General features: G+C 40.3%; 1 pseudogene; it reads left to right on the top strand.

Annotated features, from left to right (window-relative positions):
• Nucleotides 1-521: 521 nt before the first annotated feature.
• LOC122732128 lies at nt 522-26,688 on the top strand (annotated as a pseudogene).
• The last annotated feature ends 1,269 nt before the right edge of the window (nt 26,689-27,957 follow it).

Raw genomic sequence — 27,957 nt, 5'->3', positions numbered from 1 at the left:
TATTTTCATTTTGTTGTTATTGTTGCTGTTTGATTTGAGGGAAGGAGAGTAGGGAAAGAAAATTGATGTTTGTTGTTTGGAAAAAAATTAAATGAATACTTTTTGAGTATTCCCTAGTTTGTGTAAACTGGAAATTCTGTGGCCACTCACAGGCCAGTTCGAATACTGATCTGTATAGAACCTTAAACCTGCTCCTTTTTCCAATTTTGACTGGTTCACCCCTCCTTAGGCAGTTTAGTGAACCTCTACATGCAGGGCCTCACTTTGTAGGTGGAAGATAGTTCTAATACTTTGATTGGCACTAGACCCACTCCAGCTTAGAACTCTCAAACTCAATCAATCCACCAAACCTCAGCCTCCTTAATAGCCGGGACTATAGATGTGCGACACCATGCCTGGCAAAATTAATTGATTAATTCATTAAGAACCTCTATGGCATCACTTCTCCAACAATGCAGTAGAAGAAATCTAATCTGTGCAGAGACAAGAAAGTCCTTGGAAGACCAGGCTAAGGTGTAAAGATGCACATTTTTCACTTTCCCTTTCGATGCAAGGTGATCAAAGACAGTAAGTTGTGCTTTGGAAATGTGCAGTTTGAGATCTCTCTGAGACATCCAATTAGAAAAGTGCAAACAGCTTCAGCTGAGCCTTGACTAGAGCTGGGTGTTCCATGAAAAAGGGGGAAGGTAGGAATGCACTCCATACAAGAAAGGGACAGCCTGTGCAGTCACAGAGGAGGGAGATAGATAGGATTTCATGTATGGAGAACAGCAAGTTCACCTTGGGCAGAACAGTAAGCTGCCTGGAACATGGAGTGTATGAAGAGGAGGGCTGTGTAATAAATCTGGAAAGAAAGACTGAATGCAGATCATGATGGGTTTTAAATGCCAAACACAGGAATTTGATTTTTATCCCTGGGGCAACACACATACACACACACACACACACACACACACACACACACACACACACACCCCTGAGTGCTGATTTCCCTTTAGTATTTTACCTATAGCTTTCTATGAAATTAGATTTCACCTGTCCTCAAATTTGAGCACTTTGTAAAGCTTTGAGAGAGTTGTGCCACTTGTAGTGGGGACCAAAAATTAAAGTCAATACAGCTGCCATTCTGTGTCCTTTCACAACTACCACCTTGCACAGTGGAGCTGATGTTTATACACAGAGAGGATCACCTTCCCAGAAATATTGTAGCAGAGAGAGACAGGGAGAGACAGAGACAGACAGAGACAGAGCCAGAGACAGAGAGAGAGAGCCAGAGACAGACAGACAGACAGACAGACAGACAGACAGACAGACAGAGACAGAGAGAGAGAGAAAGAGAGAGAGTCAGAATCTTACTCTCTGCAAGTCTTTTCCTCAGGATAGTTCCTTTCCACCCAATCTCTTTTCAGATATGAAATTTCCAGGAAACAGAGAGATGAAAATGATGTATCAGAAGCCCAATCAAATCAAGCATCTATCCTTGTCCTGGTAAGCCATCGGATCCTGGCTTACCTTGTATCCTATTCAGCTGTCTTTGTTTCTAGGCTTGTTCTGCCCTGGATGGTGTCATCTTTTGGGAAATATAGCCTTATCCTAGTGCTTTGTTCTCATAATGTATTACTCTAATACATCTGTGGCTTTAAGGATATATTAATGTAATACATTATCAGAATGAGGCAAAAGGATGATATATTACACAAAGGATGGTACCATTCAGGAAAAGAAGGGCTCATGTCCAGTTAATAATAATAATAATAATAGCCAACATTAAGAGACTGGGGAAGTAGCCCAAGTCCAAGGATTTCTACAAAGAAGAAACCCTGGAGTTAAATGATTAGTACCTCCATGGTGCCGTTTTTGAACCATTTCAGAGGATGAGAATGCTGAAGGCTGGGAGTGACCTTATAGATCAATTAGTTCATCCCCCTTATTTAACAGATCATTTAACAGAAAACTGGAGAGCTAGACAGGTTCCCTGGCTCATCAAAGGTCACATAGTAGAGCTAGCACTTGAGCCAAGGTCATCTGACTCTAGTTCTTTCTATGATATTATGCTGGATTTGTAAAACACTGGTTGCTACCTACTCTATAAAATCTTTATATGTAATTATGGTGTCAGCCATTAACCCTAGGTCACCATGATGCCCATATTGCATCTAGTTGCATCATTTTTATTAGGGAATCCTACTTATTTACCTCTAACCATATGAAGTCACCTAACATTGGCCTTTGGGTGAGCTGAGCACCATATCGTCATATCTCATTACGATAATGTGAATGCCACTCATTGTTGAGTGTTAATTATTGCTAAGGCAAGAAGCATCCTTTGCTATATGACAGTTGATCTTCATCCTATCATTAACCTGAAGCCAATTTAATCCCAACCTCCATTTTCAGCACCATGTAAACAATTTATTTTTGCAATTTTAGATCACCCAAAGACAAGCAATATCAGGCTGCTTCACACTCTTTTTGCATGTTGTGGTGATTCGCTCCTTCTTAAAAGCAACCAGGAACCCAAGCTCAAAAAGCATGGTGGAGATGAGAGCGCTTTTATTCCTCTGAAAGAAAGTTCTGTAATGAGAACTCAGGATGGAATAAAAGCTCAAGATTTAACACTTTTCACTATGGGCCTCCTCTTGATGGTTAAGCCAAGGGCAAAGATTTTCATTAAGTCCATGGGAGCCATAGTGCTATTATTAAGTAGCTTATTTCACATAAGAACCTTGGCACTTATGTGTAATAAGCCACTTTTTAACACTAATATTCCCCCTGGTGATGCTATATGTCTGTGAATCATGGAATGTCACAATCTCCAAAGAATCAAAATTGTGGGTGACGCAAAGGGTAACGATGAGCGTAATAGATGGTGAGTGTAAGTCGTCTGCAACATATTTCCAATGATGGTTTGTGCATAAGAAATAGCATAACAGATTTTATCTTAGCACTGATGGGGAAAACAGGTGAGCCACATGTGTCATGGGGATGAAGGATAACATGGGGGTAGTACAAGTCTTTGCAGGAAGCTAGGTGGCACAGTGGACTGAGGGCCAGTTCCGTAGTCAGGAAGACTCATCTTCCTGAGTTCAAATCTGGCCTCAGACATGTGTAAACTGTGTGACCTTGGGCAAGTCATTTAACCCTGTTTGCCTCAGTTTTCTCATCTATCAAGTGAGCTGGAGAAGGAAATGACAAAGCTCTTTCAGTGTCTTTGCCAAGAAAACCCCAAAGGGATTTATGAAGGGTCAGACACAACTGAAAAATGACTGAACAGGGGGCAGCTAGGTGGCACAGTGGATAAAGCACCAGCCTTGGATTCAGGAGGACCTAAGTTCAAATCCAACCTCAGACACTTGACACTTACTAGCTGTGTGACCCTGGACAAGTCACTTAACCCCCATTGCCGTAAAAAAAAAAAAAAATACTATATCTCCTTGCCCAGCACAAAGGAGTCAGAAAAATGACTGAACAGTCCAAAGGAAAAAAAAGAAAAAGAAAAAGACAGAAAGTTAAAGGAAGGCCCTCAAGCATATTGGATAGACCCCCTATGGAGGATTTACTAGAAGGAAGGGACCAGGGTCATATGAGAAGGACTGCACGGCTGGAGGAACTACACACTGGGATCACAAATCCACTGACCCATTAAGGGAAAGTATTGCAAGTGAACATTTACCGAACAAAAGTTCTCTCAAATAAATGGAGTGACTACTGCAGAACAGAACGCTAATGGAGTATCCTTGAAGTCACCATCAGAAACAAGAGCAAAATTCAAGCTATTCCATCTGTGCAGAAAGATTTCCTCAGGAAAGCAAATGTTAGGACCAGGGAGAAGGACTGCAGGAATTCCTGCTGAGAATTTTATTTTGGGTTTTCCATTCTTCTTGACCTCACACTTGCATTTAAATGCCAGCAATAACAGTTTGACACCGTGAGGGCCACTGAAACAATGCTACTTAATGCACACAACTGAAGAAGTTGAAATTGTAAATACAATCGTGTTTGATTAGAAGTCAAAAAGACAGTTTACAAAACCTGCCAAGGCCTCCCTCCACAAATATGGTATTTAGGAATATGTTAATGAGCAGATTTCCAGAGAGGAAAAGTACATTTACATATAAAAAGTGTTTCAGAACATTTGCATGTCAGTAGCTGTAGTACCTATGTCTTTGTGATTCTGTTATAGAAGAATATAGGGTGAATTATATTCCTTTTTTTTAAGTAATAAACATTTTTATTTATAGTTTGGGGTTCCAATTTTATCCCTCCTTCCCTCCCCCCCTTTCCCCCTCCCTGAGGCAGTAAGCAATCCGATATAGGTTGTACATGTACAATTATGTAGGACATTAACATATTAGTCATTTTGTGTATGAAAACTTGAATAAAAGAAAAATGAAAAATAGCATGCTTCACTCTGTGTTCCATCAATACCAGTTCTTTGGAGGTGGATAGTATGTTTCCTAGATAGTCCTTTGGGATTGTCTTGGATCATTGAATTGTTGAGAATAATTAATTCTTTCACAGTTCTTCATCAGACAATATGGCTGTCTCTGTGCACAACATTCTCCTGGTTCTGCTCACTTCACGGCACGTCAGTTCATACAGGTCTTTCCAGGCCTTTCTGAAATCATCCTGCTTGTCATTTCTTATAGCACAATAATATTTCATCGCCATCATATACCACAGCTTGTTTAGCCATTTCCCCAATGGATGGACATTCCTTTGATTTCCATTGAATTATATTCCTAACTCAGACAGTGCCATTCTTAGCTTCCTCATAAAAGTTCTCTGACTCTGAGTTTATTATGAAAGTTCATCTTTAGCCACCCCATTAAAGAGGAATTGTACCTCAAAAATGCCCCATAGCCACAGATAAAAGGGAAGATCCAGTAGAGAGGTGGGGTTTTCATATTAGGTTGAAGTCAAGAACCTCTGATGTCTCTTGAAGGATACAAGGTCACATTTGTAATAATAGCTGACATTTCTGTCAAGTTTTATAAGCTTTGCCAAGCACTTTGCATACGTTTTCTCATTCGATTCTCATAACCATCCTATGAGGTGGGTATGAGTGATGTTAGCCCCATTTCCCAGATGAGGAAACTGAGCCTCAGAGAAGTTTAATGACTTGCACTTGGTCATTGTCAGAGCTGGAGTCTGAACCCAAATCGGCCTAACTCCAGGCGCTATGTACTGCCCAGGCCTCTTTTTTTTTTTTTTTAAGGGGGGAGGGAGGGGAACAAAGAGGGTTATATGACTTGCCCAGGGTCACACAGCTAGTAAGTGTCAAGTGTCTGAGGCCAAATTTGAACTCAGGTCCTCCTGAATCCAGGGCTGGTGCTCTATCCACTGTGCCACCTAGCTGCCCCCACACGGCCTCTGTTTAAAAGAATATAAACAGCATATTTAAGAAAGCTAAAATCTGGAGGCCTGTAAATTAATTTGATATCTTGATTCCCATTCTCATTATTTATGGGCTTCTTTGGTAGCTATGATAAAATCAAATATACTTACTATGTCCCAGCTTTACACAGGGATAACAGGTTAATTGACATTAAAAGTAAGTGGTCTGAAAACAAAAACAAAAAAACAAACAAAAAAAGGGGGCAGCTAGGTGGTGCAGTGGATAGAGCACTGGCCCTGGAGTCAGGAGGACCTGAATTCAAATCCCAGCCTCAGACACTTAACACTTACTAGCTGTGTGACCCTGAGCAAGTCATTTAACCCCAATTGCCTCACCAAAAACAAAACAAAAACAAACAAAAAGTAAGTGGTCTGGGGGCAGCTAGGTGGCACAGTGGATAGAGCACCAGCCCTGAATTCAGGAGGACCTGAGTTCAAATCCGACCTCAGACACTTGACACTTACTAGCTGTGTGACCCTGGGCAAGTCACTTAACCCCAATTGCCTCACCCAACAAAAAAAAAAAAAGAAAAAAGAAAAAAATGCATGTAAGGGAATAGAAGGAAGGCCAGAGACAATCACAGACAAGCAGGACAGATTTTAATACACAGGTATTTTTTTTTGTTTTGTTTGTTTGTTTAGTGAGGTAATTGGGGTTAAGTGACTTGTCCAGGGTCACACAGCTAGTAGGTGCCAAGTGTCTGAGGCCAGATTTGAACTCAGGTCCTCCTGAATCCAGGGCTGGTGCTCTATCCACTGGGGCACCTAGCTGTCCCATAGGTTTTTTTAATACACAGGTATTTTTTTTTTGGTTTGGTTGGTTGTTTTTTTCCAAGCAGGACAGAATTTGAAAATGACATTTTAGGGGCAGCTAGGCGGCGCAGTGGATGGAGCACCAGCCCTAGAGTCAGGAGGACCTGAGTTCAAATGCGGCCTCAGCCACTTAATACTTGCTAGCTGTGTGACCCTGGGAAAGTCACTTAACCCCAATTGCCTTGCCAAAAAAAGAAAATGACATTTTAAATTCTTTGTGTGTGTGTGTGTGTATATATATATATATGCATACACACATAAATATACATATATACATACACATATATAATATATAAAGCAAATTATATATGATAGAGATTCAGAATTTCATGTAAAGTACTTATTTTATTTTATTTTCATTAAGTTCAGAATAAAAAATAAATTAAAATAAAAAGCTGTTTTGAAAAAGTTGTCTGTCCTATATACATTTTCTTTCTTTACAACACACTCTTTCCTCAGCCTTTTGCCTGTTTCCTGTCCCCCTCTCCAACCTCATTCCAACTACTTCAGTAAAACTCTTCAGTCAAAGGTTACCAGTAACCTCCCAGGCACCAACTCCAGATTTTTCAGTACTTATCCTTGACTTCTCTGCAGCAGTTGAGGTGGTCAAGCATCTCCTCTTACTCTCTCCCCTTTCGGGAGAAAACACATTTTTCCCTGGTTTTTCTTCTGCTTCTCTGTCTTCTTTTGCAGGTTCCTCATTCTATTTCCAATCCTTCAGATTGGTGTTCCCCAAGGCATTGTCGTTGTCCCTTTTCTCTTCTCTCTAAATTCTCACTCAGGGAAGTCTCATTTATTCTCATAATTCCAATGACCCCTCCCAGTGCCACCCCCTTCTCCCCCTGCCCCTTGCAAGTGCCTCCAAGAACTACATTCAGAGGCTTGACATCTTTTTTGAGCTCCAGACTTGCATTCCCACCTACATATAGAGCATCTTCACCTGGAAATCCCAGGGGTCCCTCAAATTGAATAGATCCAAAAGCAAAACTTATCTCCCCTGCCCCAACCTGCTCTTCTTCCTCAAGTTACTTTCAGTCATTGGTATCATTGATCAACTCATAAAATGCTCAAAACTTCACTTTTTGATTCTTCCTTCTCATTCACCTTTGCTGACTAATCATCTATTTATCCCTTACTTCTTTTCCTCTTAAACCTTTTCCCTGATCTCTCTTCTCCAAGTCCCTCCCCCTCTGAAGGCTCTCATTGCCATGGGCCTAAGACCATTGAAATAGTTGCTTAACAAGTCTTTCCACCTTTGCCCTCTTCCTCCTAATCTTTCTTAACATTGCCAGAACAATCTTCATAGCCCTTAAAAATTTACAGAATGCTTTATATCTCTTGTCTCATTTGATATTTGTTCACAAAACCACATAACATCAGTTACCAGTATTCATCTAATATTAGAGATGAAGAAACTGAGGTGCAGACAGGTTAAATGATTTATCATGTGCTCAGTTTTGGAGGTAGATTGGTGGTAGAGAAAGAGGGATTTGAAATCAGGTCTCTCTTCTTTCCAGGTTTACTATTCTTTCCACTCTATTAGGCTGCCCCCGGAACGAGATATGCTATGCTGCATAGATCTAGTCATGTCACTCCTTTACTCAAAGATCCTCAATGGCTCCCTATTACCTATTAAGTAAAAGTCAAATTCCAGTGATTGACATTCAAGGGCTTCTACAATCTGGGGTCAAAATATCTTCCCAACCTTCTCTCATAATATTCTCATTTGTGATATCTATACTTCCAACAAACTGAATCTCCTGGATGTGCCATCTGAATTCTTCCTTGTCTTTACTCCCATTGCCAGAGGCAAGATTTGATCTCAGGTCTTTCTGACTTCCAAGTTCAGCATTCCAGCTGCTTCAGCATGCTGGGATTAATATTACATTCTCTATACTTCAGTCACCTATGTGATTATGAAGATGAAGAGATCACACAAGATCATGGGCTCACAGCTGAAAGGTCTAACCCAACCTTCTCATTTGAAACTAAGAGGCTGACTTGTCCAAGGCCTTCCAGGCAGCAAATGACTAGGCTGGGATGTAAATCCAGATCTCTAGACTCCAAATCCAGGACACTGTCTACTACAAAGCTGGCCTTCTCCCTTCTTTTGTTTTCACTAAGAATACCCTCTGTGCATACATGAATTACAAGAAAGGGACACAGCATTCAGTGGTTGCTGATATCTTTTCTGATGCCCTTTAAAAAAAAATAGTGGCACTTATGGTCGCTTCCATTCTGTTAGAATGTTCCTCCCTTTGAAATCTTGAAAACTGATCCTTGAACACTTTTTTTTTTTTTTTCCTGGAAGGCAGTGGGGGTTAAGTGACTTGCCCAGGGTCACACAACTAGTAAGTGTCAAGTATCTGAGGCCGAATTTGAACTCAGGTCCTCCCGAATCCAGGGCCAATGCTTTATCTACTGTGCCACCTAGCTGCCCCCCTAAATTTGTCACTTTTATAGCATGGATTTCTTCATGTCAGGACCATGACATTGAGAGGTGATGTCATGATATACAATGAATTGGCTTTAAGTTAGAAAGGACTATGCAAAGTCACCAGCCTCACTCTCTCTTCCAGAGCCATCCAGGTCCAGTGGCAAGATAGATATCAGGATGACTGGAGATGGCTCCAGATGTTTTTAAGGCAATTTGGGTTAAGTGACTTACCCAGGGTCACAAAGCTAATAAATGTCTGAGGTACAATTTTAATTCAGGTTCTGCTAACTTCAGGGCCAGTACTCTATCACTATACACCTAGCTTTATTAAGTGTTGTTTATACTTCTTCATACTGTGGCGTTTAAAATTTTATGAGTGGGGCAGCTAGGTGGTACAGAGGATAGAGCACCAGTCCTGGATTCAGGAGGACCTGAGTTCAAATCTGACCTCAGACACTTAACACTTACTAGCTGTGTGACTCTGGGCATGTCACTTAACCCCAATTGCCTCACCAAAAAAAAAAAAAAAAGAAAGAAAGAAAAAAGAAAAAAATTTATGAGAGTGCCCTAACTCTGTCCCAAGTTGTAGGGAAGTTAGCTGAGGTTTCTAATATATTGCTACTTAGAAATTAGAGGCTTTAGCACCAGTTTGGGGCATTAAGCATTTATTAAAGCATATTAAATATTAGTAAAGAGATAGCACATGGCTCAGAAAGGAGTGAGAACTCAGTTTAGCCACCTCCTCCAAGTTCCAGGGGGAAGAGAGAGAGTGTGTGTAAGAGGAAGCTTCCTGAGGGTCTGGAGGAGAGGTGGCCCTTCCACGTGGCTCAAAGCTAATTGGCTAGCATCACTCAAATCTATTGGTTTACTGGTGTGATGAAATAATGGGATTTTGCAGATACTCAAAGACCCACCTGGAGATTAATCAAGACTGATTGAATCAAGTGAGAGTGATTGGCTGCTGATTAGCCTACTTCAAGTTAACTGGATTGTAATCACACCTGGCTAGCCCTTAAGAAGGTATTGTTCTCAGAAGCTAGACTGTGAACTCAACTGGAGAACACCTTCAAAACCAATGGATTTGGATGATGCCAACCAATCACCTTGAAGCAGTGTGTAAGGACCACCTCTGTTCCAGACCTATAAAAAGCTTCCACAATCAGCTTGCTGTAGAGTTCCTGATTAAAGCAGGCTCCTGGAGGAGGACTGGAGGAAGAACCCAACCAGGCTGGAACTCTATGCTAGATAGGCTTTTTCTTAACTTTCTGAACTCCTTGTGAATACCTGTATGCTTTAATAAATGTTTAGTGCCCAAAGACTGGTGCTAAAGCTTCAAATTTAAGGCAACCACCATATAGATTTTAAACATCACACTGGACTTGAGGGTGGTCTGGAGCAGTACATGCTGAGGTACAGAGGACAGACCCTCTGAGGGAAGGCTTTCAGGTAGGTGTGGTTTTAATCTCTAATTGTCTCTATTCACAGTCTAAGGTCCAACTACATTTTCTTTGGAATTTTCCTGACTCTGGGCTGGCCTTAAGAAAGGTCAGGCAAGGCTCTCTGGGTTAGGCCCTAGAGCAGGGGCCTCTGGGAGTCCCAAAACCCCATTATTTTCTCACAACACAGAGAATTAGGCCCTGAAGGTAATTTCTTAAGTCTGTTTTTTTTTTCCTTGTGGCAATTGCTTTACATTGGTTAGACTTCTCTAAGAAATTATAATCAGGGTCCATGTCTTTATTTTTATCCATTTTCCTTTTTTCAGAGTTGAGTTTATTTCAATAGGTTGGATGAAGCTAATTTCATGTGGTATCTTCTTAAAGTTATCCTTTCTTTTAATTTGGTATTGACCTTTGAGATAACCAATCAATGGCATAACTGCACATGGGCAGACAGCTAATTCTAAAATGACTCTTGGGGTGGCAAGCAACCATTTCCTGACTAGTAATATGAGGTCAATTTCCTCTCTCTTTTTTTGGTAATGGTGATCAAAACTTGCCATATCCAATAGCAATAATTATGCTTTATGGTTATGAAGTGCTTTATGTGCATTATCTCATTTGATCTCCACAATAACCCTGTGGTAGTATAACTATTCTACATTTTACCCCTGCACACTGGATTTCTGAAATGTGGAGGCAACAGGCAGATTTCTGAAATGTGGAGGCAATAGGTAGGTTTCTGAAATGGACAGGTGAGAGGCAGATTTCCTTCCAGTTCTGTTGAGGTCTAGGCATATGTCTATAGGAGGGCTTGGATTCCTGCACTCTCAGAGTCCAATATTTATATTTATGTCCAATATTAAGATGCTAACTTCTAGAGGTGACCAACTCCTGATGCCTTGCTATTTTGTCACATCTAGCTACCAGTGTTAATGGTGGCAATGGAAAGTACTTGTGACTTGAAGCAATTTCCTATAAAATATTCTTTAATATATCACCTAAGCATGCTGGCTGCAGGTGGTTGGTGCCTCAGGTGGCAAAGACTGGCAAAGATATCTTTGGAATGTATGAAACTTGATATAGCCTTCAGCTTGAGTTAACTGTAGATTTTCAAAGTGGTAAAGTAAGCAGTTTTACAGTCAAATGCCAAAGTTCTCTTCTCAGGATGAGTGTCTGTGTTAGGTTTAAAAGGTGTCCACTCAAAAGGTGTCAAATTTAAGAAAGTGTAGTCCTCCACACAACCCATTTCTTGAATCCTGTACCCCTCTCTCCTGTCCTTCCCGAATTCTCTTCCCCATCCTTTTTTTGTTTGTTTGCAGGGCAATGAGGGTTAAATGACTTGCCCAGGGTCACACAGCTAGTAAGTGTCAAGTGTCTGAGGTTGGACTTGAACTCAGGTCCTAGCTGCCCCTCCTCTTCCCCATCCTTGCCCCTCTAAACCCTAAGTTCCTCTACTTTGTCCTCTCCCCATCCCTTCTCTATCCCTGACTCCCTTTCTCTCTTCCTTCTCTTTCTTGTATTATATTACCAACCATATGTAGATTACATTATACACTTGTGAGCTCCATTTCTTCATCCTTCTCTGGGATAACTCTTCTACTTGTGTCTTCCATCTCATCGCCTCTCCTGGAAGTCAATCCATTGATCATTCTTTCTGTCTCTGTCCCTTTCTGGGTCTGTCTCTGTCTATCTGTTTCTATCTGCATCTGTGTCTGCCTCTCTCTTTCTTTATCTCTGTCTGTCTCTGTCTCTCTATCTCCCTCTGTCTCCCTCTGTCTGTCTCTGTCTCTGTGTCTGTGTGTGTCTGTCTCTATCTCTGTCTCTGTCTCTCTGTCTCTCTCTCTCTCTCACACATACACATACACACTTACACACTTACACACACACTTAATTTCTCCCTATCTACTGCCTTCTTTCTCATTGTCAAGAAATATTCTCAGGTCAACCTTCCCCTAAAAACACTTCATTTGACATTCAAGTTCAATTGTTTTCAGTCATGTCCAATTCTTCATGACCCCATTTGAGGTTTTCTTGACAAAAATACTGATGTGGTTTGCCATTTCCTTCTCCAGCTCATTTTCAGATGAGGAGACTGAGGCAAATAGGATTAAGTCTCTTACCTAAGGTGACACAGCTAATAAATTTCTGAGTCCAGATTTTAACTCAGGTCCTCCTAACTCCAGACTCATTGGTGTATCCACTGTGCCACCTAACTGCCCCTCACTTGACATTATCATCATATATCTTTTCTTCTTTTTGCTGTCAAACTCCTAAAAAAAGGTTGTCTTTACTCTTGCTTCTTAAACTGTTAGTCCTGACCCCATATGGGGTCACATAACTGAATATAGGGGTCATAAAAAAATTTGGCAACAGTAAAAGGTTATTTATATTTATTTTATATACCAATATAACTGGGGCATCATAAAAATTTCTCAGGTGAAAAGGAGTCATGAATGAGAAAAGTTTAAGAAGCCCTGTTCTATACTCTCTACCTTCACTTCCTCACTACCTACTCATTTCTTAACCTCTTACAATTTGATTTCCAACTCCACCACTCTAGAGGGATATCAATCGATTATCAATTGACAAGCATGATAAGTACTTACTATGTGCTAGGCACAGAACTAAGTTCCAGGGGAAGGAAGGAAGGAAAGGAGGGAAAGAGAGTGAGATGAAAGAAAGGAAGGAAGAATGAAAGAAAGAGAGAGAGAAACAAAGGAAGGAAGGAAGGAAGAAAAAACAATTCATGTAAAAAAACTACCAAAAGGCTCTTAACTAATAAATCCAGTAGTTTTTTCTCGTTCTAGGATAGGGCCTAGACTTGTGATTTCGTTGGTACAGAGAGTTCTCTAATTAGGAAACTCATATAGATGTTGATATCTGTCTTCTCAGCATCTTATAGTCCTAGAGAGGTGCCTAGGACACTATGAGGTTAAGCAATTTGCCTGGCATCCAACAATCAGTGTTTCAGAGGGAGGACTGGAACCCATGATCCTTGTTTGAGGCGGGCTCTCTATCCACTATAACACAACACCTCTCCATTGAACATTTCTCCATATTTTTCTTTCTTACGACTCCATATGTTGTATCTCCCATTAGGGTGTAAACTCCCTGAAGCCAGGGACTGTTTTGTTTTTCTTTTTGTCTTTGTATCCCCAGCACCTTGCATTATGCCTTTCCCTTAAATCTTTTATTTATGTATTTCTTTTTTACAGGGCAATGAGGTTTAAGTGACTTGCCCAGGGTCACACAACTAGAAAGTGTCACGTGTTTGAGGCTGGATTTGAATTCAGGTTCTCCTGAATCCAAGGCCAGTGCTTTATCCACTGTACCACCTAGCTGCCCCACTCCCTTAAATCTTAATGAATTAAGGTCAGTTTAACAGAGATAATGAAAGATGAAAATGGCAAATGTCAAACAGGCTATGATAAGACAATTACATTAATATACTATTGGTAGAACTAGGAATTTGATCAACAATTCTAGAAAGCAATATGAGTTTGTTTGGGGAGTAGAAAAGTCAGTAAATTATACACACTCTGATTCAAGGATGCCACAACTAAACATATAGATTGTAAGCCCCATTAGATTGTAAACTCCTTTAGGGCTGGGACCATCTTTTGACTGTTTTGCATCCCCAACATTTAACACAGTGCCTGGCATGTAGTAGGTGCTGAACAAATGTATATTGATTGATTGATTCATATACAGCAAAAAAGTCAAAGATAGAGGGAAAGGTTTCATATAAGCTTGTAGCAATACTATTTGTGAGAAAAAAACTGGAAGTAGGTACCCCTCAACTGGCAAATCACTCAACCAATTTTGATGAAAATAGCATATGTGAATGTAATGGAATGTTATTTTGTTATAAGAAACAAAGAATATGAACAATTCAGAAACTTGGGAAGACTTGCTTTAACTGATGCAAAGTGAAGTCAGCTAAACCAAAAGAATTTAAATGATGACCACAACAATTAAGGAAAATAACACTGACAGACATCAGAACTCGGATCAATACAATGAATAATCTCGACTTCATTTTCTGAATTTACATATTTTATCTTGAGTGAAGAGTGGCTCCCTCTTCCTGACAGAGAGGTGGTAGTCTACAGTTGTAAAATGAGGCATATGCTGTCAGGCATGGCCAGTATCTTGATTTGTTTTGTTTACCTGCATAAATCTTTGTTACAAGGAATGGTTCTTTGGGGAAAAAATAAAGGTTACTCTGTCTCCAATATAAAATTTTAGCCTGAACCTTTCTTTAGGAGATAGGTCCTTTTTATCCATATTCATGGAGATAGAGATATGAGGTATATTCCAACAGTCCCAAGAGAAAACCTGGAGGGAATCAAAGCAAACCAAATCCAGAGGATTCCGGAGGAAAACCTAGCTGGGGGGCATGATCCAAAAAGAGGTACATAAGAAGTCACCAAGACTGAATTTGATTCATGTAGACCTAAGCTTGGGGACATGAGCTATGGCATCACATCTTTGTAATAATGCTTGCTCTACCCAATCACTCATATTTACATAGCATAAATCAAGAGACAGCTTGACATATTGGACAGAGTGCAGACCTGGAATCAGGGAGACCTAGGCCTAAATCTTGCCTCTGACATTGGATCATGGGCCTCAGTTTCCTCATATGTAAAATGGAGATGATAATAACATCTGTGATGCCTATTTCACAGGTTCATTGTTATGGCTCACATGAGAATAGGCATGTGTGTCAAGACAATGGAACTCAGGGGTTCACCTGGAGATTGATCTGGGCTGATTGAGTTGGGGAAGATCGACTGACTGGCTTACTAGATTGTAAGCATGTTTGGCTGGTACTTAGTGGTACTTAATGCATTTGAACGAAGCTAGCCAATCAGCTTGAGGAACCTCCCATTTCTGGGAGGGGAGCAGGAGGCAGGAAGCAGACGATGGATGAGGGTTCTAGCTCTTTGGCTCTGAGAGATCTGTGTGGTGGCAGAGGACTTCAGAAGTGGAAGCTTAGGGAAGTTTAGGATCACGAGGTTATAGGAAATATGTTCTCAATCTTTCTCTTTCTTTTGCTATATTTCAATAAACCCTTTAAAAAACCTAAACTCATTTATCAGTGATTTTAGTCAGTTTCCCCCCAAAACTGGGGGGACAGATTAGAACCCACATTTAGAAATTTAAATTACACACATGTAAAGTGTCTTGCAAGCTCTAAAGTGAGACAATATGTACATATACATATACATATATATATATATATTTTATACACATGCATGTCAGCTATTATGCCAATTACAACAACCAGAATTCCAAAAGCACGTGCCTTAAAACAGACCCATGAGATAGGTGGGATTATCTCCATTATACACATGATGAATATGAGAAGTTGCCTGGTATCACACAGCAAGTAAGTTTCAGAGCTAGGACAAGAACCTCACAAAGCTACTGTAAGGATCAAGCAAACTAATTCATGTATAGTATTTTGGATTAAATGATTTCATGTATGTACAATTCTCTCTACCTGCCTAGGGCTTTTTGAATATGCTGCTGTCCTGATGCAAGGCAGTTACCTGAACCTAATGTACCCTCAGTGTTTACTAAAGTGTCCACATGTGGTTTGATTGTTAGAAGGGAGACTTCCACACCCGGAAATATTGAACATTTTATTTTTACAGGATGGATTCATTTGTATCAAATAACATAAAAAGTGTTTTGAAAATCTGAGACTTAAAGGCAAATCATCCATAGTCCACTCCACCAGAGGGTTCTCTCAATTGGATGAGAGAATGATGGCATCCTGATTATGGAATAAGACAGGCTGCCTACACAGATGTTGTCTGTTGGTGAGTTTCAGGCATATACCACACTAGGAGTTGAGCCAACTAAAAACAAAACAAAACTGCAGGCAGATGAAGTTTGATTTTGAGCGCTAGTCATGATAAATCTCAACTTTTCATGAACCAATCAATACCTCTCTTCTGCTTTTGACTCTAATTGCCAAATTCATGACAGTAACAGTTTAACTGACTTTCATAGAAGTTCAATACTTTTGTACATATTCTGGTCCTATTCTGATGCCTCCTTGTGGTGTGGAAGTAATCCTATGTTCTTCAAGGTTCTGACAATGAAGTGCAAGATTTCTAAGACTGGATCTATCACTTGAGGACCACCAGCCTAGCTAGCTGCATTTGGAAAGGCTCAAAGCTCTAAGTTCTGCTCCAAGGTGATGATGATCATCACCATCATCACCATCACCATTCGTAGTATTGACCATGGAAACTCATAAAAACAGACTGCCAAGACATAGAAGGGTTATGATATCGATCATTGGAAATAATAGATAACCTGATAAAATCAGAGATCTGGAAAGTTTTGAAATATGCCATTTGCTGGGGCAGCTAGGTGGCACAGTGGATAGAGCACCAGCCCTGGATTCAGGACTACCTGAGTTCAAATATGGCCTCAGCCACTTAACACTTACTAGCTGTGTGACCCTGGGCAAGTCACTTAATCCCAATTGCCTCACTAAAAAAAAAGAAAGAAAAAAGAAATATGCCATTTGCAGAAAGTTGTTTTGGCCCATAAATCATTAGGTCTTAAAGCTGCCTTAGAGATACCCTAGTCCATGGGTTCTTTTTTTTTTTTTTGCAGGGCAATGAGGGTTAAGTGACTTGCCCAAGGTCACACAGCTAGTTAAGTGTCAAGTGTCTGAGGCTGGATTTGAACTCAGGTCCTCCTGAATCCAAGGCCAGTGCTTTATCCACTGCGCCACCTAGCTGCCCCCAGTCCATGGGTTCTTAATCTTTTCTGTGTTGTGGATCCCATTGGCAGTCAGAATTATGTTTTTATATCAATAAAAAAACACATCGGATTACAGAGGAAACTAATTATATTGAAATATATTTATTAAAAAATTATTTCAGAGACTTTCCCCCCCCCACCCCAGTTATAAGTCCCTAATTTAGTCTAACTTCTTCATTTTATAAGTGGAGAAACTGAGACCCAGCATGGCTTAGTGACTTCTTCATTGTTAGTGATCAACCTGGGATAAGTACCCAGGTTTCCTGACTCTGTCTAATCACTTTCCTGTGGGGTTTCTGCTTTCTTTGCTCTATATCAGTTCATACAAATATTCCATGGCTCTCCGAATTTCTCATATTTGTCATTTATTATGATGTCAAAATACACCATGCCACCATTTGTTCAGCCATTCCCCAATAAATGGGCATATGCTTTGTTTCTAGTTCTTTGCTACCACAAAAAAGCTTCAAGTCTATTTTATGAGTTGAGTTTTATTTTTGTCATGAGTTCTCTCATTGATCCTGCTCTATATATCAAAACTCCTCTAAATTTGTACCCATTCTCTCCTTCTTTATTTCAAGAAGGAAATGGTGGCCCTTCACCTTGTCAGAACCATCCAAATAAAATGAGATCATATTTGTAAAGAGCTTAGCACAATGCCCCACTATCCCCACCCCACCCCCCATCTCTGGGATCTTTCCTATCAGCCATTCTCTCCACATCACTATCACCTGCAATCTCCTTCCTATCTATTGGCTCCTATGTCATGGCCTATAAATATGCTTAGGATTACCCCATTCTAAAATCTTTACTTGACCCTGAAATCCACTCAAGCTCTCATTCTCTTTATTAGGATCATAGACATTATAGAGATCTTGTAATCCAATCCCCTCATTCTACCATTAAGGAAACCAAAGCTCAGGAAGGTCAAATGACTTACCCAAGGTCACCCAAATAACTAGTGGCAGAACCCAGATTTAAAGCCAGGTCCTTTGATTCCAGATGTAGAATTCTATTTATCTTCCCTTTCAGTGTCGAACATTTTTTTAAAAAGCCATCTAGGGGCAGTTAGGTGGCGCAGTAGATAGAATACTGGCCCTGGATTCAGGAGGACCTGAGTTCAAATCCAACCTCAGACACTTGACACTTACTAGCTGTATGACCCTGGACAAGTCACTTAACCCCAGTTGCCTCACACACACAAAAAAAACCATCTACATTTATCATCTCCTTTCCTCACCATCCACTCACTTCACAACCCCTCAACCTGGCTTACAACCCCACTATTATACTAAATCTGCTCTCTCTGAAGTTACCAATATTCTTCTAATTGTTAAACCCAGCGAATTTTCTCTGTCTTGATCCTGATACCTTGATTGTTTTTGATGTTAGCAACTACCACTTCCTCCTGGGTATTCTTTCCTCCTGTGTCCTTTGTTCCATAATTAAGAGGTTCAGTTAGTAGAGAGCTAGGTCTGCAGTCAGGAAGACCTAAATTCAAATCCAGCTTTAGATACTTACTAATTGTGTGATCTTGGACAAGTTACTCTAATATGCTCAACAGTAAAATGGTGATAATAATAGCACCTACCTCACCAGTGTTTTTAGGAGCATCAAATGAGGTAAAATTGGTAAAGTTCTTAGCATAGTGCCTTGAATATAGTTGGCACTTGGAGCAGCTAGGTGGCACAGTAGATAAAGCGCTGGCCCTGGATTCAGGAGGACCTGAGTTCAAATCTGGCCTCAGACACTTGACACTAGCTGCGTGACCCTGGGCAAGTCACTTAACCCTCATTGTCCCACCTCCACCCCAAAAAATATATAACTATATATATAGTTATATATATATAACTATATATATATATTGATATATAGTTGGCATTTAATAAACGTTTGTTTCCTTCTTTCTACTCATCTTTCCTGATGCTCCTCCTACCTGTCTCACTGTGTCTTCTCAGCATCTTTTGCTGGATCATCTTCCAGGTCCCACCCCTTCAGTGTAATTCCCTCCACTCCCAGGATGCCTCTATTTGTCTCCTACATTCTTCTCCTTATTAATCTCATCAATTTTCGTGGGTTTAAGTATCATCTCTACAAAGATGTCTGCTGGACATCTCTACCTGAGTATCCCATTAGCATCATAAACCCAACACTTCCAAAATAGAATTAACTGATTCTATCCCTTCTACAAATTCATCCTTCTTCCACACTCCCCTAACTCTATTGAGGATACCACTATCTGGCCTCAGACACACGTTAGCTGTGTGATCTCTGGCCAGTCACTTAACCTCTATTTGCCTTAGTTTCTTCAACAGCAAAATGGGGATGATAGTAACAACAACTACTACCTGGCATTGTTGTGAGGGTCAAATGAGATTTATATATATATATATATATATATTTGCAGGGCAATGAGGGTTAAATGACTTGCCCAGGGTCACACAGCTAGTAAGTGTCAAGTGTCTGAGGTCAGATTTGAACTCAGGTCCTCCTGAATCCAGGGCTGGTGCTTTATTCACTGTGCCACCTAGCTGCCCTAAGATAATATTTTTTAAGTGCTTAGTACAGTGCCTGACACAGAGTAGGTACTCTATAAATGCATATTCCCTTCCCTTCCCTCCTTCTTCTCCACCCAGTTACTTGAGTTCATGGCTCTAGCATTACCATTGACCTCCGGCATTTCCTACTTGCCGAATCCTTTTGCCGATGCCTCCATGACATCTATGTCTTCCACTTCCCTCTCTTCACTCACATTGCTAATGCTCTAGTTCAGGCTTTCTTCATTCCATTTCAATGTTACTGTAATAGTATCCCAATGGGTCTTCTTGCTTCCAACATTTCCCCCTTCTAATTTTCCATAAGGCTGCCAGGATGATCTTCTTAGGGCAGAAGTACGGCCATGTCATTTGTCTACTCAAAAGCTGCTCCCTGTTGCATCTGAGGTTTTCCTAGACATTTTTCCCCTAACCCTAAGAAGATAGGGAGGCACGGTGGATAGAATTCTGGACTTGAAGTCATGAAGACCTGAATTTTAGTCCTGCCTCAGACATTTACTAGCTCTTTGATATATTTGAGGCAGTATCAACCTCTCTGTGCCTCAGTTTCCTCATCTCTAAAATGAGAGAATTAGACTCAATGGCTTCTAAATCTTTTCTCCTATGAGCATCCAACCAATCTGGCTCTAGCTCACCTTCCCAGCCATATTTCTCAGCCCTTCCCTTCATGTATTCACCAACCCCAAACTTGATGGTCCTAATCCTCTATGATTAGGCATGGCTGTGAATATAGTGTTAGATTTAGAGTTGGTACTGAATTAAAGTCTACCACAGATACTTACCTAGTTTTGTGACACTAGACTAGTTACTAAACCTCTTTCAACCTTAGTTTCCCCATCTGTAATATGGGATTGATGATTGTACCTATCTCATAAGGTTGTTGTCTGAATTGAACAAGATGTAAAGAGCTTTGCAAACCCTGAAGAAAGAGCTTCGTGAAACTTGCTAGGTATCATTATATAACATCTTTTGCTCCCTTGAATTAACTGTCCTCACCTCCATTTCTATTCCTGGAATTCACTGCTTCATTTTAGTGATTCAGAAACATTACTTTCCTTCAGAGCTCAGCTCAAATCCCAAATCCTCTATAAAGCCTTCTTTAACCACACCCCCACCCCCACCCCCACCCCCTACCACAGACTTCTTAAGTGGTTCATTGCCCATGATTGTGCATCTAAAATGCAGCTAGGTGGTGCCATGGTGCAGAGAGCCTGGAGTCAGGAAGACCTGAGTTTAAATTCAGCCTCCCACATCTAGCTGTGTGACCCTGGGCAAGTCACTTAACCCTGTTTGCCTCAGTTTCCTCATTTGTCAAATGACCTGGAGAAGGAAATGGCAAACCACTCCAATATCTTTGCCAAGAAGACCCAAAATGGGGTCAGGAAGAGTCAGTCAAAACTGAAACAACTGAACAACAACACCATGGAACTAAAGTTATATTCTGGATTAGGCCTAAACTAGGGCAGGCCACTCATTTCAGGCACAAGAGTTAAAATATAATGAGGATGGGGCAGCTAGGTGGCGCAGTAGATAAAGCATTGGCCCTGGATTCAGGAGGACCTGAGTTCAAATCTGGCCTCAGATACTTAATGCTAGCTGTGTGACCCTGGGCAAGTCACTTAACCCCAACTGCCTCACCAAAACATATATATATATTGAGGATGCACTTATGGAAAAGTTATCAAGAAATGAGATTGAGGGGTAGAAAGTGTAAGGAAAAATAAGAAATGGTTCCGTTCATGTCCACAACAGGGCACACATACAATTCTGCCCTCAATGGTGAGCAGCCATTCCAGCCCTGCCACGCCTCTCTAGCAACAGCCCCTAGCACAAAAGAAGCATGACTCCTTTCACAAATGTTTAAACTAGAATCCAAATCTCCCAATTCCAAGTCCATAACTCTTTCCACCATACTGTGCGGCCTCTCATAAATTAGTATTATTCATTTTATTATTACTGCCTAGAATTGCAACATATGCCACTGGTTGTCATGTTGCAATCTTTTGTTCATTAGCTTTTTGTCTCAGCTTAATTTCTATTTATTGTTGAAGCTGGAAACCAAGATGTGCATGAACTTCATTCTCAAACTGAGTACTCAAGTTGCATTAGATTCCTTCCTTGTCACTGTACGATGTATATCAGAGGTCAGAAGTATTTTAGAATGTCCTGTTGATATAAGATATTTGGGGCACAGTCACTGAAGCTAAGACTAGGCTTATGTACTCCTAAGTCTAAGGCTATAATATTCTTTAATTACCATCCCAGACCCAGGCATCCCTTAATATTTACACACCACACCACACATACACACACACACACACACACACACACACACACCATATCCTTTAGAAGTATCATGTTGTAGTGGAATGTTCTTATAACTTGGAATCAGCTGATAGGAATCTGGGTCCTGGCTACCTCCCAGTGCTTTCATAAGGACCAAATGAGAAGATGTTTATAAAATACTATCTAAGCTATAAAGCACTATAGAAAAAGGTGAGTTATGTTCTTATTATCTACCAAGGTAATACTACTGATCCGCTGTCAATAAGACATGAGCACTCGGTGGTTTTTTCCAATAACAGTGATAGTTCCAACCATACTTACTTGGCCATCATTGTAACTAATGATGTACATTTTTAAGATAGATGGGTACCTGGGTTCAAAGGAGCAACATGTGCCTGAGAAACAGAGGGCTTTCTCTTTCAGAAGCTAATTGGTCTATGAGGTGATAGAACCTTGGCCTCAGAACTGTGATGTACTTTTTTCTGAATTAACAAGGCAAATCTTAATAGTGCATTGTGTATCTCTCTATTATAGAGGGAGAATACCTATTATTCTCCCTTCCCCATAGGCTAGGCTGGTTTTTCCTAAGACCCTAGCCCACACAGACTAGCCTAGTTGTTTTTTTTTTTCTTTTCCTTTAAAGGTATTGAAAGCACACTTGAGACTTAATTGGAACAGAGATGAAGGTCCTAACCACTGATGCAGCTTCCTTGTGGCTTACATACAAAAGACACTGAATAAGGAGTCAACAGCACCTCAGTCAGGCTTAACTAGCACCATGACTAGCATAGATGCAGGAAAGCTTCCCTTACCTGAATCAATGCTGTATCCCTGCTGAATATCCTTTCTATGTTATGGTTAAGTAACCCTCCTTTTTGTTCACTGTTAGATGGTCCACGAACATCTCATTTCCTTCCAATCCTCAGCCTGAATGAGGTCTGCCCTATAGACATTTTTTTAAATGAGCAAAAATGACAGTATTTCTCTAGCACAACCCAAGGGAAGAGGGTAATTTGATTTTAGACAGTAGGTCCTAGTTCTTTAGCCAACATGTCCCCAGAATGGATAAGGCAATTCATCAGTCTACCATAATTTGAGAGGAATATGCCTTCAGTTTATCTGACTCCTTCCCACTAATGTTCCCTAAGCAACTTTCTGATCTTAATTTGGTTTCTCAAGGAGATTCATCCACCAGCAACAGAGTACTCTGTACAAATAACCTGTCCCAGCTCTCAGACCAACTATAACTTCCATTATAAATTCATTGGCATTTTGATTTATAAATTAGTTCCTTCTGAGATTTGGTTTGTGTGAGTCAGCCCATTAGAACATAATTACCCCCGAATAAACCAATGAAGTTGTTGATCCTCCCCAAAATGAGGACCAGATTCTAGACTATGGTGACCCCATGAGGCCCAGCATACAATAGCCATCTGACCTCATTACTGTGGAGCCCAGGGTTATTTCTGATGATGAGAAAAAAGGGAAAAAAGAGAACCTAAGCTGAAGTCAGAAGTCCTGACTTTGAAACCCAATTCTAATTGCTACTAATGAGACAATTAGACTAGATGATCTTTGATTTCTCTTCCAGATCTAAATCCCACGACCCTATGAAATCACTTTATCAATTACTTATCAAAGACCTAAATTACTGATGATCTAAGTTAAGAGTGATAGATAACCCAAGAAACCACAGACTCTTAGAAAAAGGTTGAAAGTAGTGTTCTTCCAAATGGAAAATAATGGGGAAAGACAGACTTAGTTTTTAAAAATGATCCATATGGATACCAAATGTATTCCCTGATGAATGTGACCTTAACAGTGGAGTAAGAGTTAAGTTGAACAGACTTACTTATCCAGAGAATGGAGTCTGGCTATATCAAAACTCCAATAATTAATGTTTCTAATTGCTTTCTGAGAAAATGGGGGCAGTCAAAGAGTACATTGGGGGCATTCAGCAAAGCATCAATTTGAAAGTTATGACTTTTATAAATATCCCGATGGGCAAAGGTAGAGTGGCATATTGAGAAGGAATACTAGATAGTCACTGACTGATGTAAATATTGATATTTAATGCTATTGTCAGTAATGTATTTACACCGATTATGCCCGCCATCTATCTTTCCATTGTTTTTTGAGTTATTTGTAATTTTTCTTTTCCTCAAACCACAGTTTTTCATTTAGCCATATATAAGACCGTGCAAATTGATATGGAATACATTATTGAAGGCATATGTGATTACAAAGAGAAATGAGTGGTTGCAGAGAAGCAGCATGATATAATAAGTTGAATTCTGGGATTTTAGTCAGGAACACCTAGGTTCAAATCACATCAATTACACTTTTGGGCTTTGTGCCTTGCCCAGTGTCAAATGATGAGGAAGTATTTGAAATGGGACTCTTGACCCAAGTTCAGCACACTATATACTATGCCACAATGCCTTTTCTTAAATAAACCCCATTAGTTCCCTATTGTCTTTGGGATCAAACACAGTCATCCCTACTCTCAGCTTTAGTTTCTGCTTTTGTAAAATAGGGATTAAAAAAAAATCTATAGTACCTAATCTGATAGGGATATTGTGAAGTTTGAATAAGATAATGTATGCAAAGAACTTTGAAAACCTTAAAGCTCTCTCTATATATGTGAACTATTTCTATTATGATCATTTATCAGCAATGAGAGACAGGCAACAGACAGCCAAGGTGGTATATTTGGTGAATTTAAAAGAATCAGGGGAAGAATTCCAGGTGATGGGATAGGACCACTATGGAGTATTTATGGGGAAACAAGAACAAAAATAGCATAATGTAAGAATAATTGATATTTATAAAACTTTAAAATATATTTCTTATATATTATTCACTTGAGTTTCACAATGACCTTGTGAAGTATTATTATTATCCCCATTTTGCAGATGAGCAAACTGGGGCCAAAAGAGATCATTAAGCGACTTGCCCAGTGTCATATGGCTAATACATGTCAGAAGAAGGATCAGAAGGTCTTCCTAATTCCTAGGCCAGTCCTCTCTCCACAATACAATGCTGTCACTCTAAGAAGATACAGAGGGGCTGTGATTTGCATCAGTGGAGGGAGCACCATGGGGTCATGAATCCACCAAAGTATCTGATGTCTACTGTGTTATTTGAAAGCCATAGAGGGATTTGCTGAGAAAATAATATTCATGTTCACTTAAAGGAATGTAAAACTACAGGGTTTTTTTTTTAACATTTTATCTGAACTTTTCTTCAAAATGTATTTTGTATAATTCCTCTAAACAGTAGAACAAAAAAAAAATAGCCTTCGGAGAGATAGAGCTGATGGAGATCACCTATTCCAACCTTATCATTTCTATGGATTAAGAACCTGAGGGTCAGAGTGGTAAAGGCCTACGGTCAAATATCTAATAAGTGTCAGACTTCAGATTTGTGCCCAGCTCCTTTGATTCCAAGTTTAGTGCACATTCTACACTATAGTAAATTATGGGGCCCAAATAGACTTGTTCAGGCCACGCATAACTTTGGAGAAGTGGCAACATATTAATCCTTTCATTTGTTACCAAAGTTTGAGATGTCTCTATTCTTCTTGTGAGCACAGAAAAAATGTGCTTGTGCAGTGGGGGATCATAATAAATGAATGTCTAAGCATGAAAGTCATGTAGGTGAGCAGAAGCATTAGGCAGGGCTGTACTTGTGCCTGGAGGGGCAGAGGGCAGGAGATGAACCCCAGAATCACCCTAGGAGGAATACTCAACTCAGACACCAACCCCTTTAAAGCTCCCTTTCTCAAGAATTCCAGTGATCAGTGATCCAGTGATCCCCATAAAGAATGGCCTTCCAGGATAACTCATCATCCTGGCTCATATCTGGCAAATTCCATGTGACCAGTGATGATATGGGTATGTGTGAGATGGTTTTGATTAATCTTGATATGGATCTGGAAAAGCTTCACCCACCTTTGGTGATGGGCTGAGGTGACTTAAAAATGCCAGAAAGCAGTACAGAGACTCAGTTTCATGTCTATGCCCAGTCATTAGTAGTACCTCAATTTAGCATCAAGCTCAAAGATTAGACGCCCAAACAAGAGACAAAAGTAAAAAGTGTTTATCACTCAGCTAACTCTGTGATTTAAAAACAAACAAACAAATCACCTTACAAGTCAAGATTTCCAGTCTGGGGAAGCAATCGATTCTCTCTGTATGCCTAGAAAGAACAGTGCCCACTCCAAATGAATAACCCTTCTAATGGATATTCAAAATTTGATCATAAGGGTCAAATAGGGACCATTACACATAAAAAAATTGATTCCTACCTCCCATCTCACATGAACCAAGACAGACTGTTGCCCATGATCGTCCTGCCCAAATCACATGCCAATGGGATACATGACCCACCTGGCCTCATCAGCTTGCAGTACTCTAGTGAAGGACAGGACAAGAACACAGCCTCAATGACAACATCAAGGATAATGACAAGGTTGACACTGACTTCAATCCCTTGGATTCCACCGAACCCATTTAGAAATGTGGCTTCAGCACTTTGGCCTTCATTGTTGTGAAGTGTTCATCTTCTGGTATTGCAGTCAAACAATGGCTCTTTGTTAGAAATAATGCTGTTTGTGAGTTCTTCCTTATTCAGATGGACAGTGCAGAGGTCACCACGAATGGCATCTTAGAGAAGGCACTGAAATGGAGGAAGTTTTCTCAGATGGGTTCGGGTTCTCAGTATGACCTAGAGAAGCCGAAGGAGCCCAAACAACACCTTAGAGAGCCAAAGCAAGCTGGAATTCTGCCTTAAGAAATAGGTTCCAGGGGAGAAGGATCATCAGACTGACACAGCTACAATCCAAGATATGGTATGAAGTCACCGCTACAAATCTCTCAAAGTTAGCATGATTCATATGCTCAGATTCATAACTGATATGGCTTTAGGGATCTCTGGCAACAAAATGGAGATGGACCCCATTGCTACCTAAAAAGTCAGCACAAAATTCAGGGTTAAGAGGAAGGTTAAGGGGCAGCTAGATGGCACAGTGGATAAAGCACTGGCCTTGGATTCAGGAGGACCTGAGTTCAAATCCAGACTCAGACACTTGATACTTACTAACTGTGTGACCCTGGGCAAGTCACTTAACCCTCATTGCCCCACCAAAAAAAAAAAAAAAAGAGGAAGGTTAAGAGGAAGACCATTTCAGTCTACTCTCACCTGTTGTGTCCCCTATTTAAGCATCAAGAATGCAAACATCCTTTTAAAAAAAAATCAAATGCTACTAACCATCAAGGAACTTGTGTAACAGGTAAACTTTATTCCCTGGAATCCCAAGTGAGCACTGCTTGGGCTGCTTGCTTTGATCATAAACAAAGGAAACTGAACAGAAAAGCAAACTTTGGCTTCCAGAAGGGAAAGAAATCAGAATAGCAGCACTGTCCCCTCCCCCACAAACCCCCAAACCAACCCCAGTGGGTGCCAGCAAGGGAAGACCATACATTCTCTATGCTTTCTCATGGTTGAATTATCCAGACCACCATTTTGGAAATGCAATGGTACATACAAAATTTGGCAGACCACTTCAAATGGAACGAAGACCCAAATGAGAATGGTAAATATTTTGATTAAAAGACAAATCTGATCACATCAGGTGAAATCATTATGTATCACATCTCTCTCTCTCTCTCTCTCTCTCTCTCTCTCTCTCTCTCTCTCTCTCTCTCTTTCTCTCTCTCTCTCTCTTTCTTCCATTCTCTATCTTTTAGTCTCTCATAACTCATACACACAGAAACACAGAATGACCAACTCTTTTTCACTGTCTGGTTACAAGACATCACTATATAAAGGGGTCACTTACAACATAATCAAGTGTCTTCAAAATAATATTGGGGGGCAGCTAGACGGCGCAGTGGTAAAGCACCAGCCCTGGATTCAGGAGTACCTGAGTTCAAATCCGGCCTCAGACACTTGACACTTACTAGCTGTGTGACCCTGGGCAAGTCACTTAACCCTCATTGCCCAACAAAAAACAAAAACAAAAACAAAATAATATTGAAAATGCATACTTTTCCCATAATAAACTGACACAATTGCCTTTTAAAACAATAATAAATAAGCAGAGAATACAGAGCTGTGAAAATGGTGAAAATATAGAATATGGTGTCACAACAATTCCCAGAAATAAGGATCAGAGCTGCCACTCCTGAGGCATTCAAAGTATAGTTGCCTTGTTCCATTTTATGATATAATTTCATAG

This window comes from Dromiciops gliroides, chromosome 6, assembly GCF_019393635.1.
Source record: "Dromiciops gliroides isolate mDroGli1 chromosome 6, mDroGli1.pri, whole genome shotgun sequence".
In the NCBI taxonomy this organism is placed as follows: Eukaryota; Metazoa; Chordata; class Mammalia; order Microbiotheria; family Microbiotheriidae; genus Dromiciops; species Dromiciops gliroides.
Note: the sequence above shows the minus strand (reverse complement) of the source record. Positions and strands in the feature narration are given on the sequence as shown.